Source organism: Odontomachus brunneus, unplaced genomic scaffold, assembly GCF_010583005.1.
Source record: "Odontomachus brunneus isolate Ranch 3 - 2012 unplaced genomic scaffold, Obru_v1 Obru_scaffold_028, whole genome shotgun sequence".
Taxonomy (NCBI): Eukaryota; Metazoa; Arthropoda; class Insecta; order Hymenoptera; family Formicidae; genus Odontomachus; species Odontomachus brunneus.
In genome coordinates, this window is record NW_022639478.1 from 1,488,885 (window position 1) to 1,501,330 (window position 12,446).

The 12,446-nt window shown below is 36.9% G+C and overlaps 1 protein-coding gene across 1 annotated transcript in view; it reads left to right on the forward strand.

Annotated features, from left to right (window-relative positions):
* LOC116842873 (neo-calmodulin-like) overlaps positions 1-12,446 on the forward strand; it is a 40,725-nt gene that overhangs the window by 3,827 nt on the left and 24,452 nt on the right. The gene's annotated exons all lie outside the window — the stretch shown is intronic.

Here is a 12,446-nt window from a genome sequence, read left to right on the forward strand (position 1 = left end):
TCTCTCTCTCTCTCTCTCTCTCTCTCTCTCTCTCTCTCTTTCTCCCCCTCTCAATTTCTTTCCTTCTCTTTACATACAGTAAAGTTATTACATTTCATTTCTCAATGTAATGTATTATAAATTTCACGTATTGTATAATAATATATAATTTTCCTATCGTAATTTCAAACGAAAAATGACATCGAATCGATGATCTCCAAATTCACGAGTGTTTGTATAACAAACTGATTAAACATTCCCACATGATTAAAACAATTGGTATTTAATTGTATTTTAAGTTCTGTAGTATGTTTGACGAATATATCGAATTCGATTGAAGCTAAGAACGCGCGCTATTGCGCTGCGCATCGTACGAGGAAACTTGATCATTTATGTTGACAATCACGGCAATAACCAAAGCACTCTCGAATATCTTTCTACTTGTGAATTAAACTCATGGAAACGTATAAAGCGCCGGACTGGCCTGAAGAACAACGGTTCACCTGTTGCTAGGCCTGCCACGAGTGCGATAAAGCAACTTGTCGTTATAAATGCTTATTTGAGCCGACCGGTGTCTCGATCCTGTGTAGCGCTTATCACTCCTATCTCTAGTGTCAAAAGTAAGTGTTCGACTTTCTAATTTTTAATTATTTCCGAACTGAACGTACATAAAATCGACGCTCGCTAACGGCTCATTTAGTGCCAGAAGTATGTAGTCCAAATATAGCGTTTGCTCCAAAAATTCAAAGAAATTTTGCTTCCAATTAAATTTCTTTCGATTCATCAATAATGAAAGTCTAGCAGAGAATATGTGCAAATCGCGTGTGATCATTTTAACGGCAAAGTAGTAGGATAGTAGTTGGATAGGAGGATATGGCTAGCCTAATCAAGTTATTCCCGATATTCACACGAGCGCTGCGAAATATAATTGTAATAATAATTTTCATTTTCACTGCTCGAAACGTAATGAAAATGTTAATAAAGGATAGGCATACTCCGATAAATGTTAATGGCAACTCAATTAATGAAATCGAATAAGACAAAAAATGATAAAATAATCTATATAAATATATAATAGTACACATACCTTTTCTTTCTCTTTCTCATATCCACACGTTAACATCATATATATATGTGTGCGTACACACCACCTCATACTTGTACAGGGTGTTGCACCAACATACAAAGCAGTATGACAAGTTGCGCGGCCGATTTTTCAGGGGCACGCGTGATCGAGCACAACTCAATGACGGTGATGACGGCATACGTATATGCCGTCATTACTAGTGATTGTCGTTTTCCTGAAATGAAGTTTGTAAGTTTGTTTCAAGCATAATTATGACGGGCTTGAGTAATCGTTATTATTATAAGAATTCGAAGCGACAATACAAGATGTAAGATTTTTATAAAATTGAATTTTATAAAATTGAATTTGATATAATAGACGGGGAGTATCTTTTCCCTTATGAGAAAAGATCGATCATAGTTGTATTGTAGCGTATGTCAGTCTCTTATCAGTTTTTTACTGATATATTAGTAATATATATTTTTACGTTTGTATGCCCCGTTATTGCTTACTGAGCCGCGCTCAACCACGCGTGCCTCTGAAAAATCGGCCGCGCAATCCGTTATATTGATCTGTATATTAGTGCGACATCCTGTACATTCGGTGCTATCTACAGGTCGTCTTACGCAATGCATGTCAACGCTTGTTTGAAAGTGGAGTTTATCAAACAGAATAAAAATGACCTGTACTATTTTATAAACAGCCACGGTAATTATCGAAACATTAATTTAAAAAAGATTAGGAAATCATTACAGCAGTAATAAGCAGTGTCTCAAGCAGTCTGAAGGAACGTGTGTTAGGCTTATATCCGTTAGCAACAATGAATACCGAAAATGGCGTTTTACTTCGAAATTGCATTTTATATTTGTGAAAAACATAAGACTGACTTCTTATATTACAGATTCCAATTTTAAAACGAAGGTTTCTTATGATTTTTAGCACAGAACGCACTTAATTTCCAAACACAAAAATCGATGTCCTTTTATTCAAACACAAAAATCGATGTCCTGTGTACCTAACCAATTATGCTAAGTAATCCATACTTCACGAAGAAACAATTTCATGTTCGTTCGAAGTGTCGTAATTTCCTCTTTCCAACGACTTTTATTTGAGATCGTGCCTAGAAGCGGAGATATTGCATCGATTCGTGTTTACCATCGACTATTGCTGTGGAATCGGCCGTGGATGTAAAATGATATCCGCGTTCCACGACGCTTTTTCAGGAAGCCATATTTTGCGCTGTAAGGGAAACCGAGTCTAGAAGTCACATGGGTCAATTGTCACAAAGCTTGTATCTCACGTAATAAATAAAGGAGCATATTCTGCTCTATGATATCTAAGTTGTTTGTATCATGTTAGTTGTATATGCGAAATGGCTTGTGGCAGAAACATCGCATGTAGTATTTATAAGCACTTTCTCAAAATTGGACGCGGGGAATACATTTTTTCTTGTCTGTTGAGGACAGACACTAACAATTTTATGTCCAATGTTTTAGTTAGTTAACATCACTGTATTACATCTGTATGTTGGTTCTTAACAGGCCCTTACTCCTCTTTACTTTTTTCTTGTCTCTATTTTTATCTGATCCGTTAAAATTTCTGGTCGCAATTTTTCTTTAGTTGTAAAAGATATTATGGTTGACGAAACGAGAGCTTTTCATAGAAAGAGCGAGTGAAGCGCGTAGTGTTCTCGGAAACTCGACATACATGATGTTTTTTATCAGCCTAATGTATATCCGCTTATTTATTATTAAGTGTGGATGTGCAACAATGTAATTAAAAGTCCTCGGTGTGACGCGGAATGGCCTATGTAGTATAAAGTAAACGCTTCATTCGCCCTAAGCGAGTTCCATAGAAAAAAGTGTCACGGTCGACCTTTCAAGTTTTAAATCAGTGTGATTCAATTACTTTGCAGCGTAAAATTATATCATGTTAGTTAAGGGCTTATCTTTCTTATATTCTTCTTTTTCTCAGCGAATGTATTGTGTAAAAGAAGTTTGACTTTTTTTACTTTGTTGTCTTTGCTAGAAGCGAATTATTCATCAATTAAATAATCGGCTATATAATCTCTGCAATCTGATAGTAAAAATGTTATTAGTATTGTCGTCCCTGTAACATATGTGGCGCCATCTATTGAAAATTGATCTGAACTTTCGCACTGATATACAGGTTGTCTGACTCAAGGTGTATCAATGCACGTGCGTGCACAGGTAGGATCAGGTCAAACTGAACCAAAAATTCTTTTGCCATTTTCCAAACAATTGCGTCAAATTTGGAGATATTAATGAAAAAAAAGTTGGCGAATTATGCGATTCCGTGGGATGAACTTTGTGATTTTCATCGAAAATGGCTGAAGTGCGACGGTCTCTTGGAGGCAGTGGCTGTCGTCTGACATCTAAAGACGAAGTAACGACGCGAGTGATGCGAAGATGATTGTTTTTCGATGTATCGCCAGTGTGTCGTCCGCGTGTCGCTGCATTGATATACCTTGAATCAAACATCCTATAATAATTTCGATATTGAGAAACGTTAAGAATTGTCATTTCGGTTTGATTGCACACGTTCATCAGACGGCCCAGGTAAAAAAAAAGTTTATAGAAAACGATAGAACAAAATTCTATTGTTCTATCATTTTCTATCGTTTTGAACATGGATTTTGATTCGTGAATTCACAAATGTGAATAGTATTCTATCGTATACAATAGAAAACAATAGATAGTGATAGAATTTCTATCGTCAGTTTCCTATTTAATACAAATAGAACTCGATTCTTATAGAACCGGATAAGATACGATAGGATTTATATCTGATGCTCGCGAATGCTGACGCTTGCGAATGATAGAGTTTATAGAAAACAATATATGGAGAAAAATAATTTGTTGGCTCAGCAAATTTTCTGCTGGTCTAGCAAAATCATTTCGTTATTATATGGACAGCAAACAGATTTGCTAAGAGTACTAATCACTATTTGCTGGATATAACTTGCTGAATCTACAAATTATTTTGCTATAAGAACCATGATGGATTTATATAAGCAGTTGCAGTTTTGCTCCGACAGCAAATAAATTTGTTAAAGGTACATTATTTTGCATCAATAGCAAATTAACGTGATTCTTATGACAAATACATTCAACAAATTTTTTCTATCCTGGCAACTACTTCTGCTCTGATAACAAATAATTTGTAAAATTAGTTACGTCAACTAAATTTTTTTGATGTCACTACGAATATGCAGTAGCAACGACGATTTTGCTAAAAAAGCAAAATTATTTTTCTCCGTGTACAAATTGATAGAAATTCTATCGTTCTCAATCGTTCTCTATCAGCTTTTTTTTTTACCAAGGGAATGGACTTGTTTGATATTTTTTCGCAACGAAGAAACTCGCTGTTGTACTTTCTTCATTCTGCACGTCAAAAATTTCATTCTTGAGCTTTGTCATCGTAGTCTTTAAAGTCGTGCACTTTCCCTGGATAGTCGTAAGCCTTTCCTAGATTTCTATTGAACGGTACTATACTTTACAACTTGATTTATATATCGTTTTGCAATGATTCATTGCTTTTCTTAGAATCAATGCCGTTGATGCCGCGATCGAGTTTGTTAGTACACGAGATAAAGTTTACATAGTTCCTGTATACTTGTCAGAATTCAATGTGTTACGTAGATAATTTCTTTAATTTAATCTTTAAGGGCGAAACTTGTGACCAGCGTCGTTGTTCCATCTCCGAATCAATAACAAGTAATAAATTTCAAGCTTGTACTAAATTTCAATGATTCAAGTTGAAACATTTTATTAATGATACTCGCACACATTTGCTATACAAAATTCGACGACTGATACTTGGAGTAGTATAAATTTTATGCGGACACACACACTTGTTACTCGCACGGTAGAATTAGTCTCGAAACTTTTTAGGCCGGAAATATACAGAAAAAGTAAGCAATGAAACTTAAGCAGTAAGAAAATTAACCAATCATAGTCGGCGATTTTCTTTACGATTAAAGGATAATCGATTGATCAATTTTTTACTGCTTAAACTTTTCTATGTGTTCGCCACCACCTCTCCTCCCTCCCTCAGACATATTATGTATCACTACTTCTACTTCTACTTTGTAACTTCAAATTGAATTTTTCAATATAATGTTTTCTTTTATTTTTGTTCTCATATCTGTTCTTTAGTTTACAGCATTCGCGTATAGCATGATGGATACGTTGTAGGATGCATGAAATTAACAAATAATACAATTTCAAGCTTCAATATGCTTTCGACTTATGCTCAATATGCCTTATATACCGAATATTTTTGTAAGGATATACAATCTTCCAGAAGCGTATCAATCAAATAGAAATAACTTTGCAAAAAAAATGTAAAAATTTATTTATTCCTACATAATGTATCTTTACCGAGATATTCGTTTTGCAAATTAGGATTACACCGAGTGGTATTTAAACTTGAACTATTTTCATGCAAACTTAAAGTCAATGGAAGAGTGCAACAAATTATTTTAGATAAACACAGTCTTCAATTTCACCGCTCTTTTAATCTCGACATTTTCAAGAAGGAAGAACAAAAGTGTAAAAGAATAAAAGAGATAATTCTTTTTAATTTATACGCTTTATTGAAACAATGTTTCAACAGAAGACAAAATTATATCCATTGAAAATTAAATTTAATTAATTAATTATTTTTAATTAATTGAAAAGAAATTGATTATAGCCATGAAATTGGATATAGCCATAAAAAAATGAAAATGCTCGATACGAATATCCAACAATATATTTAACTAACACTTCTATGTTTGACGAAGCATAAATTTTTTGGATATGCGATACGGATGAAATAATTTATTGTTTTTTAGTAATTCAACTTTAGTTTGTAATAATAATCTACTGTTTATTAGTATAAAATGTGTCAACAATACATATACAGATCCCAGATTCCAGATCACCATTCTTAAACTTTGTGAGAGTGTAGAACGGATTGAGATGAGCATAAAAGTCTCATACCGTTTTTTGTGATATTCGTAATAAATCTCAAAATACTAACTAAAGAAGATAAATAATCACGCGCGATATGGTAGATGAGCTTCGGCGATTTGTGCTTGTAAAATTAAATCAAATTGGACCAAAAAACTCTTTATCATTTTGCAAATAACCATGCAGATTTTTAATTATTCATGAAAGAATATTGTTAACAAATTAAATTGTTAACAAACAAATTATTAACAAACTAATTGTTAATAAACTAATTGTTACATGATTGTAACAATACGCGATAAAATTTTCTTTAATAACTATAAAATCTATATGATTATTTGCAATATGATAAAGAACTTGTTCAATTTGACCTAATCTTATCAATTTATTCTACTCTCTCGCGAAGTTTGAAAATGGTGATCTGGAACATCCTGTATATACACACATACATATATATAAATTTTTCAAAAATTCAATTTTCATACTTTATTTTTCTTAATATTCGTTTCATCAAGGATGGTCTTTATAGTCTGTATGATCTTTTTAGTAAGTTATACTTAATCGGTGACACGTTTGAAAAGAATTTGACAATTTGATCGCTTGATTGATGAATACGTCATGATTGTGTTCCAAAAAGACTTGGTTGTAACGTGTGTCTTTTTTCCTTTGTAGGTAAGTACGCTGTATGGCAAGAAGCTTTTACACGCCGTCGGTAAGTCGTGGCTTTTTTTCTTTTTGTTTTCATCGAAAGCTTCCACTTTGGCGGATGTGACTCTGCGTTTGGTCATTCAGAGAAGATCCCTGGTCCTACAGTGCCGGTCGGTACAGCAGAGAACACACAGTCGTTTCGAGTCGGGAACGGGTTATCGACGCGTTTATCCTCTGATATACATGTCGGTATTATGTACTATCGTATTACTTGCTCACACAAACGCGACTCCGATCACTATGGATGTGTTTCACTTAATGCTCTCGCGTCGGCTATGGCGTTATACTATCCCTGTTATACTATCCCTGTTATACTATTCCTATTTCTCTCTAAATGTTATACATCGTCTACAATGGCAGTAGGAGTAGTAGTAAGAAATAAGCAGTAAGCAAATTGATCAATTCCATTCTCACGACTCAAGAATAATCGATTGTGATTGGTCCATTTACTTACTGCTTATTTATTACTACTACTCCTACTGTCATTGTAGACGACGCATTACGTCTGTCTATAATGAAAGTAAAGTATGGCTGTAAGAAGTAAGAAATTAACCAATCATAGTTGATTATTCTTTTTACATTTGACTGTGACTGGTCAATTTCTTATTCTTGCTTTCTATTTTTTACTGATTACTACCATCGTAGAATAAACTTTAAGCTTGGTCTACAATATGCAAAGTAAGCTTGGAATAAGAAGTAAGCCGTAAAAAGTGGCCAATCATAGTCGATTATTCTTATGAGTAAGAAATAGACTAATCGTAGTCGAGTCGCCAACGAGATTACATTCTCAACAGTTGCACGACATTTGAACAATTCGTCAATGAAATTGATTTGGATTTAGAGATCTAATAGTAAGAACCAATAATCGCTGATTGTTCATTGAGCGTTTTTTGCGCTGAGCGCGCCCAGTGACGCCACGATTGACGCGAGAATTAAGTGGAATATGTGTGTATCCTATCTCATCCTGTGACACCTGCCTGTCGTAAGCCAGTCTGTCTGTCTGCCTGTCTTCTGTCTGCTGCTTGTATGTGTCTGTCTCTGTGTCTGGCACCTACCCCCTTCCACTATTGCGATAATTGTAAATATTTATTAATGGTGTTACAACATTATAGTTATATGAAATTTTAGATAAATATATGTTTGGAAGTACTACTCCAAAACCGCGATATTTTTTGTAGTATAATTAACAAAATAAGCCATAAAAAATATATATATATGTATAAATTTTAAAAAGAGAACATAAACTTTTCTTTATCTAACTTAATCTAATTTAAGTTAAAGAATGGAACGTTTTAAACTAGTGATAAGAAATATTATTCTTGTATATAACATTTGTTACAAAGTGTAATGAAGCACATATTTTCCAATCAATTTTTAGAAGAAATATATAGAATGAAAACCTGAAGAAGAGAGAGGCTAATGAAGTTCTATTTCCTATCGAACATTTTTCTTTATACCTCTATATTTAGAGTCGTTTACATATGTTTATAAATATGAAGGTCGTTCTAGCGAAGTTATAACTTTCATAGAATCGATGTTTAACGTCTTAAATATGCTTTGACATTTTCAGTTTTTCCCCTAAAAAACTTTATGCCCCCTTTTTAAAATTCATACATATATATTTATATGGCCTGTTTTGTTGATTATTTAAAAAACGCGGTTTTTTAGTGCTTCTAAATATTTATTAAATTTTACGGCTATTATCACCGCGATATTATACATTCGATATCGTTGTCAATATTTTTACCTCTGCAAACACAATATCATCGTGATCGTTATCGTTATCGTCGTCATAGTCGTGCTTATTTTCATGATATGTGGAACAAATATGATCCATTGGTGAACATCGATCTCTAAACATAGTTTGCATGTAGAAAGAGGTGTGTAGCGAACCACCTACAGAATCACATCCCGTCTGTCTATACGCCATGCAAGATAAAAACGATTAAACTGTCGTTGACCGTGATGTTTATGGAATATTTACGGGATATTATAATTCGCTCAAAATTGCTATTTTCTCTAATCCGCGGCAGTTATCATATAATTCGCTAGCTACAATATACCCAGTTAATTACTATTTACGATTTTGCGATATGTATTATGATTATTTGTACGCAATATCCATAATTAATTTTGCCCCGATTAAGCGCAACGAGCGCATCGTATTGTCGGAGATACTTCATTGTCGACTAAAGAGTACTTTAGTAGCACCTGTCAACGGCTCTTTACAATCTGTATGTCGACGCAGACCTCTACAATCCTCCACAAAGAGAGAAATGAACAGAGAAAAACTTGATAGCGAGCGGTCGCAATGTCGCGTAACGTCACAACGAAACAAAGCGAAACGAAATGTCAAGAGCGCGATAAGTCTTCCCTCGCAGTCTGGATTTTCTCTCGGCTGTGAACTGAGCACGATCGACGGCGCGCTGGCCGCGTCGGAATGCTTTTGCAAGAACGCGATCGATAGGGGATGCAACACACACCTGTCGCCGTTACGTGACGCGGTTGCGAGGACAATGGAAAAGCGAAGGGGTTCTGTCGAGTAATTTACGTAATGTGTGTCACGATACCACGCTGTTTGACACCTGCCGATATTCAGCAATGGAAAATTCACAAAGACCCGTAGCGATTCCTCGGAACTTTACCCTGTTCGCCGCGATATAAAGCACATTGTGCTCGACGTTCGATCGTCAACGGTGTATTTACAATTTTTTCTTTAACAAACGTCCCTTTGTGCGTCGCACTCTCTGTTCATTATAACTGCTGATACGCGTTCTTTATTTACGCGGCAAAACGTCTATTTTACCGTCGTATGGAATTTTGTACGAATTATAAAGTATACCCCGTATAATTTGTAAGAGAATATTTGCCGCATATCATGTGTCAAAGTCTTGGATAAGAAAATATAGCCGAGATGAGAAAAAGACGTTAACCGCAAGAAAGAATATCACAATCGCGCAATCGCTTGGAAAAGAGTTGCGCTAACTTCCGACACAAGTTTACTGCAGGCAGCAGGTAGAAACAAGTAAATAAGACTTGATAAAAAAGAAGTAAGAAAGAAAAAAGATTATCGATCGATCGAGTGGACCCCGAGATCAAATCGGATAATGTTGCTATCGATACGAAAAATATTTCGCATATACGTCCAGTGGTGCGAATCTGTAACTCTAAACGACAGTGTCAGATCACATCACAGAGCGGCTGTTCCGTACACATTTACCGACAACTGTCGGTAAATGTATAATCAGTTCAGTTCAGTATATGGTCACAGGGAAATCCGCTGAGTAATCTGGTAAACGTATAATGAAATCCAGCTTTTATTTTTGTATCGATACTCATATCGATATTACCTTCATTGGCTCGCGTAGACGAGCGCCCAAGGATGAGGTAAAACTCGAAAACTAGACTCGAGAATATAACCGGGAAAAGGGACTCACAGAGGAAAAGCAACGTAAAGTAAGAATGAGAGACTTCTGCTGGCGGGAAGAGGAAAAGTACAGGGACAGGGTAGAAAGAGCGAAACGGAAAAGTGTGTGATATGTGAACGCTGGCGAAGGAGAGGGCGAGGGTGAGGGCGAGGTTTGAGGGCGAGGGCAGGGGTAAGTATGAGATGGTGCGGGTGCGTGGACCTGCGCGCTCGCTCGCGCCTGAAATTCGCAGCACTGGATGCGCGAGGGCGCGTGGAGGATTGAGGGTGTCAGTCACGGCCCATCTGCTCAGCGACGAGCATGTAAGTTCGCAGAACGCATCGTGATCGCTGTGGTCGATCGGTTCATGAATGACTCGCGGCAATTGCACGCTCGTTCACTCGTGCGTGTGTGTGTCGTGACGCGCTTCCGCGAACGACACGATTGAACCCGAACGACGACGACGACGACGACGACGACGACAACGACGACGACGACGACGACGACGACGGCGACGATGACGATAGTGGCGACGGCGACCGTTTCCATCCGCCAATGGTTTCTGTGACTTCCTAAAAAATGGCGGGTATTACGTATGAATTTCATCGCTTCGCTCTGCAGTCTCGAGGATGGTTGCAAATACTTGCGAATAGTGAGATAGTCCTTCCATTCCACCGGTTACCGGCAACCGGCAACTCGTTTCTATCGGACAAGCCGATCGCGTGCCTCCGTTGAGTGGTCCGTGAGTTTTCAGGAGCATAATGTCCTGTCCTCTCCTCCTGATACATGCTTGCTCTCTTAAACGCATCTTCTCATTCTATGCTCATTGTTTCCGCCAGCAAAAAAAGGGATATCTCGATTAAAATATACATAATTTTCTAGTGAAAACTTTGTCACAACATTTTTCGTCCTAGGCGAAAAACTTTTCCGAGTTATCACCTCAAATGCATTTCACGATAACCTCCTTTATCGTCTTATCAATGTAGCTGTAAGTTAGCTTAATCTTGTTTGCTAGTGATTAAACGGTCGATAGAAGATATATCTATATGTATGCGGTAACACGTCCTATTATATCGAACGAATAAGTCTACATAGTTGTTCGAGGTTGTTTTGTGTTCCAAGTAAAATTCCTGGCCAAAGACGCGTATTCAGGTGTGACTGTAATCTCTGGAGCACGCGATAGTGTGCTCCAGTGTTCAAGAGTGCATATCAAGAGAATACTTTTGCGATGGAAACGCTTCGCGCGATCCGGAGCAAGTTTACGACTCATCGCACGACGTTATCATCGTCGAGTGCAACGCTTACAAGACAATGTCGCCGATTTACTGTGTACGAACGAGACACGCCCGCGGAATTTGCATCCATGCGATGCAACGTGAAAGTAGTAGTAGTAGTACGACTCGTGAAGACGAATAGGCGAATTTAGTTTGGTGTTTTCAGAACTAAAGAGAGGGGGAGAAATTTAGACGATGTAAACGTATAGCTAAATTTGAATAGCTTGGAATATCTTCTCTTCAAATAAAAATCTCGTTTACATACATTTCTTTTCGTAAGAATTCACGAGAATCATATCGGAGGAAGAAACCACGTGTTTTCCGCGATTGTGGAAATCGGCCGCGCTACGGTTGGCCTTCTTAGTCCCAAAAACGTCCTCGTTATCGCGATAACGAGATTCCTCTTGGAAAATGAGCTCGAAAGGATTTAACGAGCGGAAACTCCGATTCGCGCCTTTTGCTTCGTTCAAGAGATCCGTGGCTAATGGCGACATTAGTAACTTCTCCAGCATATATTTCTCTGCCATATTATGCCACGAATAACAAGTTGTTACATCAACGTAATAGGGAGCTTGCTTTATGTATATAGACTCGTGAGTAACCCGCGAACGAAATCATTGCGCGAAAGTAAAAATTTAAGGTTAATGCTCAATGTAAAATTTGCAAAGTAACTTCTCAACTTTTATGTCGGTAAAGACCTCTAAACGAAATTACACGCGTGTAATTTCTCCGAATACGCCGCCTACAGCGAGTAGCAATTAATTAAATTATTTATAACTACATATCCCTCACACATGCGATAATTCCAGGCATGTGTGGGCAAGTAGTGTGGCAGTTCCAACAGTTATGATATGCTATTATACATGGTCGTTAAATTATTATTGGACGAAATCAATTGCGAATAAGATGAATTGGATTTGATAGAACATTGTTAAATTCTAATTAAACGGGCCGACTCGAGAGAGAGAGAGAGAGAGAGAGAGAGAGAGAGAGAGAGAGAGAGAGAGAGAGAGAGAGAGAGAGAGAGAGAGAGAGA